Here is a 12,317-nt window from a genome sequence, read left to right as displayed (position 1 = left end):
TGTGGGGCCACTGCACTAAATTTCCTTTCGGCATTAACCGTTTTGTAATAGCTCGCGTACACTGTGAAGCGTCTGCAAACGATACCACAATGTTTAAAAATATAAGTGGTAAATTTCCCTGTCTCGTGCAAGATTCGAATTCGCGACTAGGATAGCAGCCCCCGGAGTCTCAAGCTTGAGTCTCGCCCGAAACGGATTATTTCCCCTTTCCAATTATTTTTAAGAATTGATGAAACATTTTTCGGTTGGACATCTATGTCACTAATAATTTTAAGTGCTATAGCTGGTCAAGCAAATAGGCGCGAAATTCAAATTTTCTACGGGACGATATCCCTTCGCGCCTACATTTTTCAAATTTGTCGCCTTTTTCTACTGACAAGATCTGCTTGACCAAGAATAAATAATACCACCAAAAGCGTGAATCTTGCAGCAATACCTGAAAATTAAAAAAAAAACTTTTTTATCAAAATCCTGCCGCCGTGAATATCGTTCTTGGAAATAAATGGTATTTTGCTACAAAAATGTGCTGAAATCGAAAACATTTCATCAAAGGTTTAGTACGAAAAGAAATAAAGTGGGTAGATGTAGTGAGGGTCGTGATAAGGGCCACGTTAGAACCTGATGAATTCTCGTCGCGGATTAGCCCCTACAATATGAGCACAATTTCCCATGAGAGGGTCTAGGGTGACAAATACCGGCGTGAATGTCTCGCAATTTATTCTCGGTCTGCGTGTATTTTCAAAATATAAATAACTGACATTTTACGTGCGTTGGACTGGACTTTGCAACAAAAAGCCACGAAACAGACTAAGCGACAAAAGTATTCAAGTAATGGTAACATTCCATTTCTAACCGCAGCTGCACTACCGGTACTTAACTGAACGCGTCGCTGTCATTGTCAATTTCCATAGTAAAATTGACAGTAATGCAGCTGTCGTTGGAAATGGACTAAGCTGTCACTTAAGACATTCTCTGATAGCTTGACATAAAGAGATATTCATCTATAGGTACATAGGTATAAGTAATTTCAGTTGAATTCGATCGTTATCATTCATCGTAGATACATAGAGGTACTAAACGTGTCTTCTAATTGCTTCTAACCTTAGCGGTAATAATAACATTTTATTTTGACCATACATGAGTCAAATAAAACCGAGCCTCAATTGCCTTTCAACCGAATAAAAGTCTGTAAATAGAATTAACATATATGAATGCGCTCTTTATCTCTTAATATCTGGGACATATAAAAACTCAAAAATGCGCGTTTTCCCAGACATAAGACGTATCTAAATCGATTTATCGCCCCCGAAAACCCCTATATAGCAAATTTCATCGATATCGTTAGAGCCGTTTCCGAGATCCCCGAAATATATTTATATATATAAATAAACAAGAATTGCTCGTTTAAAGGTATAAATAAAATAAGATGAAACTGCAAGACAGTATAATGTGTTAGTAGCTTAGAGGATATAACCAACGGAGACGCCATGTCTAAAATTTTCGGTACAAAATAGTCTGCCGTTTTTTGCCGTGGAGGGGCACATCAAATGTATAGGTTCGTCATGTCAGATAAACGTCAGTCCATACATATGGTTGACATGTGGTTGACCATTGGCCGCCTATTTTCGACAGAGGGGAACGCCTGTTAATGGCGGCTCCAAACAGTAGCCTAATTAACTTAAGTGACTTAAGCATTACCACCTACTATTAAGGTTGAGCAAAGCAATATACTTACAAACAAACGGGACCAGCAAGAGGATAGTCGAACGGAGTGTGTCCTTTTCTAACAACATGGCCAGGGTAAGTGTAACATACACTATAATTATATATGTAATCTTTCATGTGAAAGAAAAAGACAAACTCAGTTTAAGCATAGACTTATAATATATAGAGACGGTGTCTCAGCGAGCTGTCACTGTTGCCACTTTTGTTTAGTGTACGATTAACAATGAGGCCCACGTTGCTGTAGCCATGTCGATAAAGTCATATCGATAAAACTATCGACATTTCTTGCAATTTTAATTTTACTTCAAAGGCTTAACGATACCTAAAATTACCAAAAACGCTTTTATTCTTTATTGTGGTTATCAGATCACAATTTTATAGTCACGCCCCAGCAGGGAACCAAGGGAAAGTTCAGATATTTAATTAAAATACATGAGTACGTCCTAAAATAGGTGTTCCGCAATAATTGAATTATATTATTATATTATAATATAATCATTATCCATTAGCATTTCAATTATGTTTATGTTTAACGAAGATATTGAAGCTTCAATTAATCGCTATTTCGTTCCGCTGTGTAGCGTTTATCGATATATAACATGATTAAAATCGACTTTTCACATCCCTAAATAAAAGAGCACACATATACGCTTTTACGCACACATACACAGCCTGGGCGCATCAAGAAAGGCAACACTTGATTTGAAGTCCACCTTGTCAACAGTATGGTTGTCCTTTTTTGACAAACGTCATTTTTAAAAGAGCGAGGAGAGAGAAATAATACTAGTTGCTGCGACGTGAAAGAGAACAGAAAACGTTGGGCCCTTGAGTTTAAGTCACGTTTAAGTCATCTCTCACTAGGCCTGTATTTTCGCATAAGTGCACGCACGGTCTTGATTTGGTCTTGAACTCGGAGTAAATATCTATGGAGCGGCCATTAACAGGCGTTCCCCTCTGCAAAAAGTCCGCGGCCGCCGGTCAAGGAGGTTATATAAAACTAGTTGCCACACGTCATACGCCATTCAGCAAACGTCAGTCTAAGCGGAATGATAGGAGCCGAAAATGCGGAATTGCAGCGTTTTCTCGTTCAAAATGAGATCGAAAACGTCTAGTCTACAAAAAGAACACGTTTCTTATCATATGTAGGTACTATTACATCTAAATATTATCAAATAGTGCATTAACTTTGCAAATAACTAAAAAACATTGTCAATCTGACAGTGATACCAGTGATATGGTATTAGATCTAATTTAGGGTAATTCTAAAGAAGACTTTCTAAATATTATTTAGGTACGAGTAGAATTTCTAATAGGAAATATTATGCGAAACTCTGCGTAGGGGGCGCGACTACCACAATCCATCACAATCTGGGGGTCCGCCGCGGAACAAGAAATATTAAATTTCGTTATCTACCTCTCTATCACTATTGCATATTTGAGCGATAAAGAGAAAAGAGAAAATTTACTAGCTAGCTTAGTGCTACACTCTGGCGGCAGATCATTGCACTAATACGCCCTATTTGCGTTGCTTTTTGTTATATAATTTATTTAACACATTATTTTTATATAACACCTTAGTTTCATATCAACCTAATCTATTTAATCAAATAAATAGATCTATAAGAATAAAGAAAAGGGGGACGGGGGATCAAAAAGTAGTCGAAAACATCTCGCGTGATTTGTGCACAACCCCTAAATAACGTAAAATTACCGATAGACTATTTTTTGAAAATTAATTTTTCCTTTAGTGTCTACATATAGCTGGTCAAGCAGATCTCGTCAGTAGAAAAAAGCGGCAAATTTGAAAAATGTAGGCGGGAAGGGATATCGTCCCATAGAAAATTTGAATTTCGCGCCTTTTTTACTGACAAGATTTGCTTGACCAGCTATATATTTTTATTTAACATGTCAAATATTTTATTAATTTAAGGTATTTACGGCTGTCACTTTCCATAAATAGGCACTTTTAATTGATTACTCTGGTATCACCGTACCAATATTAGTGATGGGACACTATAAAAACCAATATCGGTAATATCGATATAAACATAATGAATAATATACAGATGGTCATGATGCCTAGCGAACACCCGCCATATCGTACAAACCTCAAGGAGTGATATTCCTAGGCAGATTATGATCTGCCTAGTGACCACCAGCCATATCGTGCTAACTTCAAGGTGTGATATTCCTAAGCAGATCGTGAAACGCCGGCATGTCATGTTCTGACTAGTGATCACCAGCCATACCGTGCAAACCTCAACATTTAGGCATATCGAATAAGTAGGATGTCCTACATTTTAGCAAATGATAACCATTGAAATGGCTTGACAGCCTACTTATAGTACGTGTTTGGGTAGCGTATGATTTTAGTACCTACCTAGCACCTACGCATTCTGCTCCAAATGCCACATAGAATGCAGCACTAGCAGTGGCAAAAAATGCAAAAGGCAGATTATTAAATGGCGGAGTTTCATGATATGCCTAGGAATATCTCGATATGCCCGATTTTACGATCTACCGCCGATATATATACTAATTATCCCCTACTCAATATCCCTTAAATGACATCCTATGGCCGCGTTCCATCTCTGTCATCAGATCTACATGCTCAATAGTATATTGCATCCCTACCGCTAGGGTCACCACACGTTTGAGGAAGCTCATTAAAGATCACGAGGAGTATATTGCATTGCTTTCAGAAGTAAACCAACATGTAAAATATTAACTAATGAACTGATAATAAAAAATCATTCTATATCAGCTTGCAAGATTCGCCCTAAACAAATTGACAAACTATTAGAACAACATCTAAAAACAATACAAAAATTGAAAGTTAGTAAAATGCTGGTAGAAAGACTTGATATTGTAATATTATTATAATTGATAAAAGCAGAAATTAAAATTCATTGTCAATAAAATATCGACAATATTATCGGCGCGTCCCTCGCACTATCTAGGTTTACTTAAAACTGACGTCATCTCGTTCACGGACAGGGTTGTCTGTGTTTGTTCTTGTACTTGTGTGAATATAGTTTTTGCTAGTGTTTGATAATTTTGTCGTGTGCGTGTGTAGCGACGCATGCTAAAAATGCATTAGTGTTAACATTATTAGTGTGCGTTACCTCGTCCCCCGCGCCAAAAACGACAGAATTTTTCAGATAGAAATTAGTGCGCGTCTCTACTCCATAGATATTTACTCCGAGGTCTTGAATGTCTTGATATAATAAAAGGTCTTTGTTCCGCACAGACACTAAAAATAAATAGCAACTTAACGAAAAATTCGTTAGCCTAATACGGACTCAGCAGCGTCTTAACTGTCAGTGTCAACTGTCAATGTGACTTGACGTGTTCTTGACGTTCGCTTGATACAAAAATGTTTACGAATACGTGAGATCCACTTCTCGACGTGAAGTGAATATTTCTCGTCAAATCGAACTTTAATATTAATTGGTGACTTAATAAGGTGGATAATGTTTTATAATTGAATTTCTAACATTCGGAGGAAGCAGGTGAGTGGCTAATATTCTTTTTTAAAGCTACAGTTGTTGAGAAACAGTTTATGTAATTAGTTCTATGTTTAAGTGTAAAACTTGGGTAGGGATGGCTTGAATAAATAGCAATTCTCGATTTATCAAACGATACTTTCGCTTTACAAAAGTATTTGAATATTTTGATACGGTAAATGTGCAGTTTCAGCTGAAATTAGGTCAAATGAGGTTGTACCAATTTTATTAGTAAGTATACATATCATGTTTAATAAAATGTAAATCTTGCAGTGGAAGCATCTCCCTATAACGATATTTGTCTATTTCATCGTTATTAGTTTTGATTGTAATATTGGAAAAAGTGCAGGGACAATCCACCCCCTGCATTGTCTTAATTATGGGTGGTTGCTACTGTTGCTAGTCTATTTCTGACTGGACTTAAATAAAGTAGGTATAAACTACAAGTTTAATATTATGACGTGAAATAAATTAATACAAGATTATGAAGAAATGAGGGATACAAATTACAAATATTTCTTTTACATGTTATAAAATAGTTTTTTAAGAAGTCTGGGGAAAACAGGGATTTATGAACTTTAGTGATAAGAGTGATCACACTATCCTCTAGCGGCTTACCACACACTTCTATTCAGTTTATTTAATGCCCCACTGCTAGGCAGTCATCTTTTTTTTTCCACACTTACAACTTTTTTTACAGGTAAACCTGAGATAATAGTGTAACTATTAATAAAAAAATATCTAAAGTATGTCATTTCCTCTATAACATATTACATAATAAATACAATGCTGATATTGTGAATTCATTCAGAAAACATGAGAATATGTCAATATTTTCCACTGTTATATTCCACCATTATGTCATGTCGCTTGTTATTTTTCGCACTATTCCATGTCCAATGTTAGATAACATAAGATAAGAGATAAGATAATCGTTTATTTTTAGATAAACACGAGTTATAAATAAGGTGTGAATATATACAAATTCAGTTCTTTACATGCCTGGCTGGAATTTCAGCATTCAAATATTTATCATAAAATTAAATTACAAATATTAATAAATAGGCAGTACAGACTGATGTTGTAGAGAAAAAAAAATGACATTGTGTGTCAAATTATTAAACTAAATTATCTAAAAATGTTCTTAACTTTTAATAAAAGAAAAGGCAAATCTGAAACTAAATATATGTAAACTTTTTCAAACGAAGGAACACTATTATTCACAGAATCTTGGTATTATTGTAGTATTATTCAGATTAGCTTATAAAAATTCCCGCTTCCATACAATAGAAGTTGCAGCCTCATTTTAAATGTGAATCACTCTTCTTCTTTCTTCTTCAGCATGTATGTGTCCACTGTTGGGCAGATGCCTCTCCAATTTTCCTCCAAGCAGCCCCGTTTGCTGTCCTGCAATCTTTTAAATATTATCCTCTATTTTAGAACGAGGCCTCCTAGGTTACGAGGCTAGGACACTCTTGCTCCACCTCCCATCATCTCGGAAACAAAAGTTTTGGAAATAAAGACATATTTTGTTGTAATAAAACAGTCAAATATGTTGCGGACATTAGTGTTATCTGATTATCTCCAGTTGGCCATTCATTACTGATCTCGTGGTCACACTTATTCTTGGTATTTGTTTACATTGAAAAAACCTCCTTTTCATACAAACATAATAGTGCCCATTTTCATCTCTGGATATCATTGATTTTATTATGATGTACTCGTATATCAACCACAGTTTGATGATGTTTTACGCTCCTAACTCATAAATTAATCAAAAATCGAAAAATGTTAAAGGAAGGGGCATAGATATGCTCAAAATACATCAAAATGTGTAAACATACTTTCTATAATGTTAATAATAATCCTAAGAAGAAAATGGACTACGTTTGTATGCAGAAGCGGTCGTCCCCTTTCCTCTTAAGTTTAATCGTCTCTTCGTTAACAGGGATGTTGCGGATGCAGATTTTTTGACTGCGGGTATTTAAAGGCTCACATCCGCGGATGCGAATGCGGATGCGGATGTAAGATTAGGTATTTCAAAAACGTTAAATATTACATTTTTAGTAATTTTTATGTAAAAAAAAACGAAACGTTTAGTATTTGAGCAAGAATATAGGGGCGTTATGTTATATTTAATAAACATAAACTTGGCCGACTTTTCTGAATCTAGACGATGTCGTTATTGTCGTTAATGACCTATAACCTAGCACTTACGCCGCCGCTAACACGTTCCTGTACCGACTTGTTCGACATCCGCATCCGCATAAGCTCCGCATCGATTTTATGCGGATGCAGATGCGGATGTTGAAAATAATGCGGAAGTTCGGCGGTTGCTGATGCGGATGCGAATATTCGCAACATCCCTGATCCTTAACAATCGCACACTATACTTCAGTTGAACGGGTCCCGCGCTCAGTAATCAATCGGAATGTCCCCTGATGTAATATTTGATAGTTAGTCTAATCATTATCGCAACGCGACCTGCGCACACGCCGGCACAGTTCGCGTCAAACGTGCCGCCGCGGTGCACGCGTCGCGAAAATGTGCATGAGAGCATCGTGATACAACTGTGTATTGTGTGCACTTTCGCAGTGAGCTTCTGTTTTGACGATACGAGAATAATTAGGATCTACCGTTTTAATTATATAGGTATGTAATGCTAATCTGTGTTATTTTGTAGAATTTATTTTTATACACGATTTAATTTCTTCACTGATAAATTAATTACAGTTAATGATATTAAGGCCAATAACCACTGGATTTAAATTTTATATATTGGACTCGTATACTTTCGAAAAGAGATTTTTAGGCTCAGCGATTAAACCATTGGATAAATGAATAAAAATCAATAATTAATTATTTTAAAATAAAATAAAAATAGAATAAAAAAAATATTTTACACGTGATCGCCATATAATTAGAAAAATTGATACCTGATCAGTGCTGGCCTATAAAAAAACCATTGTTTATTTACTCGTACGTGCAGATGTAGATATAAGAGCGCTGGTGGCCTACCGGTAAGAGCGTGCGACTTTCAATCCGGAGGTCGCAGGTTCAAACCCAGGCTTTTCGGGACGAAGGACTTTTAGGCAAACGGGGAATTGTTTAGGCTACGTACTTTATTTTTCAATTATTAATTACGTTAATATTTCTAACCGTTTTTGAGATACAGTTTGTTATACATTAGTGCAAATATCTGTATGTTTCAATCCTAGCAATCCTATTGAATGACGTGACATGTGTCAATTTAAAATTTAAATAACTTTGTAGGGTTTTCACTGATATCAAAATATTTCATTTTAATGATTTTGTTTTACTTTTATCCAGTTTTACGATTATAATAAGTCGATTGTAGATCACTTAGATAACACTATCCTTTCAGCTCAGTCCCTAGAAATGTTCCACCCTGTATACGACGGATGGTACCTATACCACAGTATAAGAACAGTAGTGAATCTTCATAGAAATGTGCCGCTAAATTCAATTTTTAGACAGTTGTTTTCCCGATTTTGGCCACCGTAGCCTATGGAGACTAACAAGCAACACTAAGTGGTTTTCGTAGTCTATGGATGTTGTTATATTAAGGGTGTCACATGCGCGTTTCTGATTTATTACCCAATTGTTTCTACTATACAACCTAAAATTAATAATTAATTTGAGCTATGGTTTTGTTTCGCCCTCTTGACCGCGGCGAGCTGTAATTGGTCATTTTCATTATAGTTGACTAAACTCTATCGAAATGAATATTATAGTTGAGTTGGGAGCCCGTACATTAAAAATACCCATTTGCAGTTTGGTATAAGAAATCTTAATTCAAAAATTACAGTCGTACAGTAGAAAAAAAATATAGTGTCTCAATAACGACTCCTCAAACCCGGACTTGTCATTCTTCATAATACCTACTTGCCCATGCTTCCCTAAAACCTTTTTACTAAATTTATACGTAAGGATGAGAATTTACTTTACTTTAACCGCTAACAATAAAGCGTTCCGAACATGCAGAAACCGGAGGATTTTTTTCTGTATCGAATTTATAATTTTTTTAATAACTGCCATTTCCTAATGTTAATATTTAAAAAGCGTTTTATTTATACTTCATTTATGAATTGATAGAACATTTCATTATATTATATAATAAATAGAAACGTAGTGCTACTCATAATATGCAAATAATATTTAACTAAAAATAAAAGTGACAACCCTAAGCGCCAACGCAAGAGTAGGCAAATAACTTGCCGAGCGGCCTTAGATTCACTACTGTTCTTAGTGTACTGTGCCTATACGTACAGTCAGCAGCAGAAGTTGCTAAGCGGGCGAGTTGTTCAAAATGATATTGAGCGGGCGAGTTGTTCAAAATGATATTGAGCGGGCGAGTTGTTCAAAATGATATTGACATGACTTTATTGTTAAGAGAATAAGAGCGTGTCGTTTTGAGCACCAGTCGACGTCAAAAATATGCTTACACTTTTGCACCTTACTCCTTTGTAATAAGGCAAAAAATGTAAACATGTCTTTGACGTCGACTGTACCATCCGTCACACCCCTTTCTGTGTGAAATTAATCATAATATAAATGTTATTATCGTTTCTTGATGTAACATCATTAAGTACATAGCTAGTTAAATTACGCACGCTTAATATAATGAAGTTTAAAATAGTGTGCAAATATTACTCATTCAGTATTGCAGCTGTTGTTTTCTTTAGTTAATTTATTACTTGTACTGAAATTGTATTCATTTCACTTTTAAATTACCTAAGTACCTTAAGTACCCTAAGTAATTTAAGTGATGATAACAACTATATTTATAAATTACATACATACATATAATCACGCCTATTTCCCGGAGGGGTAGGCAGAGACCACGGATTTCCACTTGCTACGATCCTGACATACCTCTTTCGCTTCCTTCACTTTTATCATTCCTCATACACGCTCAATAAATAAAAAAAATAATTATCATTTCAAATACACCTACTTAAACTCTAAATCATAATTAGATTCCAAAAAAAGTAAGATAATGTTGCCACTTTTTACTAGCGCGTCTTGTATTTATGTAAAAATAAGTAAATAAAAGTACTTTTTTAAATCGTAGGCGTAAAATTACCAATAAATAAATTATCTTAGCGTATTTATTTATAAAAAGGAATTTACTATTTTACAAACAAATTATTGCAGTGGCAACATTTTTTGGAATCCAATTATGATTTAGGGCCACCCCACATCTGGCGTCTTTCGGGCGTCGGCGTCGGTCAGCGCTATGGAAAATGACGTCGCTGCGCAGTTCTGTTGCGTCGACGTTGCGTCGAGCAGGGCCATAGAGTTGTAGACGCCGACGAGACGCCGACGCTCGAAAGACGCTAGATGTGGGGTGGCCCTTAGAGTTTACATACAAAAACTTTCCGTAACTGTGTATATATTTATGTAGGTATACGAAATGCAAATTATTGCAATGCCGATTCAGAAAAAAAGTACCCACTACCTTAACGTATGCCATACCAGTGGGGAGACACTCCTGACTTCGGTCGAACTCGGCTCTGTTCGGCTCAGCATTGCTCCGAGCAATTATTAGGGTTGGCACCACTTGACTTCCTTGTGCGTGCACGATCACAGATAAGATAATCACTTGAATTTTGACAACCCTAAATAGCCGAAAGGGATAGTGCTATATATTAGGAAGGAATAGCATGATTCGACCCTGAATCGCTGTCAAACTTCGGGTTTGTAGGAAGTGTCCTTTCTGTACGGTAGTACTATTATTTCTTCTGTGGCCATACATAAATCTAAGTATTTACCGTAGTAGTAGTTTGATAACTGAATTACCTATGTACACTAAATCTTAAGACCAGCGGCATTTACTCGATAAAAAGAACCTACAAAAGATACTTAAGTGAATAAACCCATTATTTCCAGTAATTATGTATACGATAACATTTTTATTATTGACTACTATTTAATAGTTAATCTGGTTTGCAATTGATCTCCTTTCCTTTCACAAGCACTTAACAAACTTTAAAGGCCAACTCAGTCCTCCATGGTCCAGTATAAGATTGAGCCTTGTCGACGCATAGTTGGTACCAATCTCGGGGTCAAAATATGATGGACACAGATCATAGGTGAGCTTAAAACCTTTGTAAATACCTAGGCAGCAATCCAGCTCGTGTTATATGAGTAAGTAATAAGTATACTTCCTTGTTTTGACATAAACAGGTTCTGATGCAGTGAGAAGTAATCTGGTTAGGTTTGATTTACAACATATGGACCGCGAACCAGTAACAGATTTTTATCTTAGGCAGCGACTTGTAAAATGGTTAAGGAAGATGAAGTCTTGTAAACGTCAGCTGGCGCTCCGTTGGTGGGTTGATGTACTGTTAGAACGTACTTTAAAGTACATTTTCTCCAGACTGAGAATTCGTAAAATTAATCAATAAGGAAAAATGTGTGAGACTAAAGATAACCTAGCTATATTTGCAATAACAAATCCTACAGGTGTATCAATATAGATTGTGAAAGATAAAATAACAGAAGTCATTCCTGATTCACTCTTAATTTCAATATCAATTGACCTTCCTGAGCTTTATCATTACGGCACGGCGTATCAATATATCATTGATATCATCCGTTATCTCCAATAACAAGTTCGGTACCTTCAAAATATTTGGAATATGAATACCGGAAATATATCTATACAAATAGATACGATAATGGAGAGTGGATTAACCGATACCTATTAACAGAAACACAATTTATTGACCTTTATTGAACCTTATCTCGTTACAATAAGGTTTGCGAATAGTTAATTAATTTTATCGACAATTTTACTTGCAATCAATATTCATTGATATCCATTATATCCATAGAGGACCACCCACGAACCACGATTCATCAAGCTGTTTAAGCGGGCCTACCGCGAACAACGTTCGACGTGTTGCCTCTTTATCCCACTTGTAAATTCGTACGTAAGTGTGACAGGGAGGCAACACGTCGAACGCGGTTCGCGGTAGACCCTAAGAGTCATGAACGTAGCCGCCTCCATACAATAAAAGTTATACTCTCATTCTATAACGACATTCTAAAATAACTGAC

At 35.9% G+C, this 12,317-nt stretch overlaps 1 protein-coding gene across 1 annotated transcript in view; it reads left to right on the top strand.

Moving 5' to 3' along the window:
• Window positions 1-5,115: 5,115 nt before the first annotated feature.
• The window catches only part of LOC134791335 (sodium-independent sulfate anion transporter), a 41,920-nt gene continuing 34,718 nt past the window's right edge, over window positions 5,116-12,317 (top strand). The window contains exon 1 of the mRNA XM_063762351.1: window positions 5,116-5,237. The gene's annotated coding sequence lies outside the window, so the exon portion shown is untranslated. The remainder of the gene's footprint in view (window positions 5,238-12,317) is intronic.

This window comes from Cydia splendana, chromosome 6, assembly GCF_910591565.1.
Source record: "Cydia splendana chromosome 6, ilCydSple1.2, whole genome shotgun sequence".
In the NCBI taxonomy this organism is placed as follows: domain Eukaryota; kingdom Metazoa; phylum Arthropoda; class Insecta; order Lepidoptera; family Tortricidae; genus Cydia; species Cydia splendana.
Note: the sequence above shows the minus strand (reverse complement) of the source record. Positions and strands in the feature narration are given on the sequence as shown.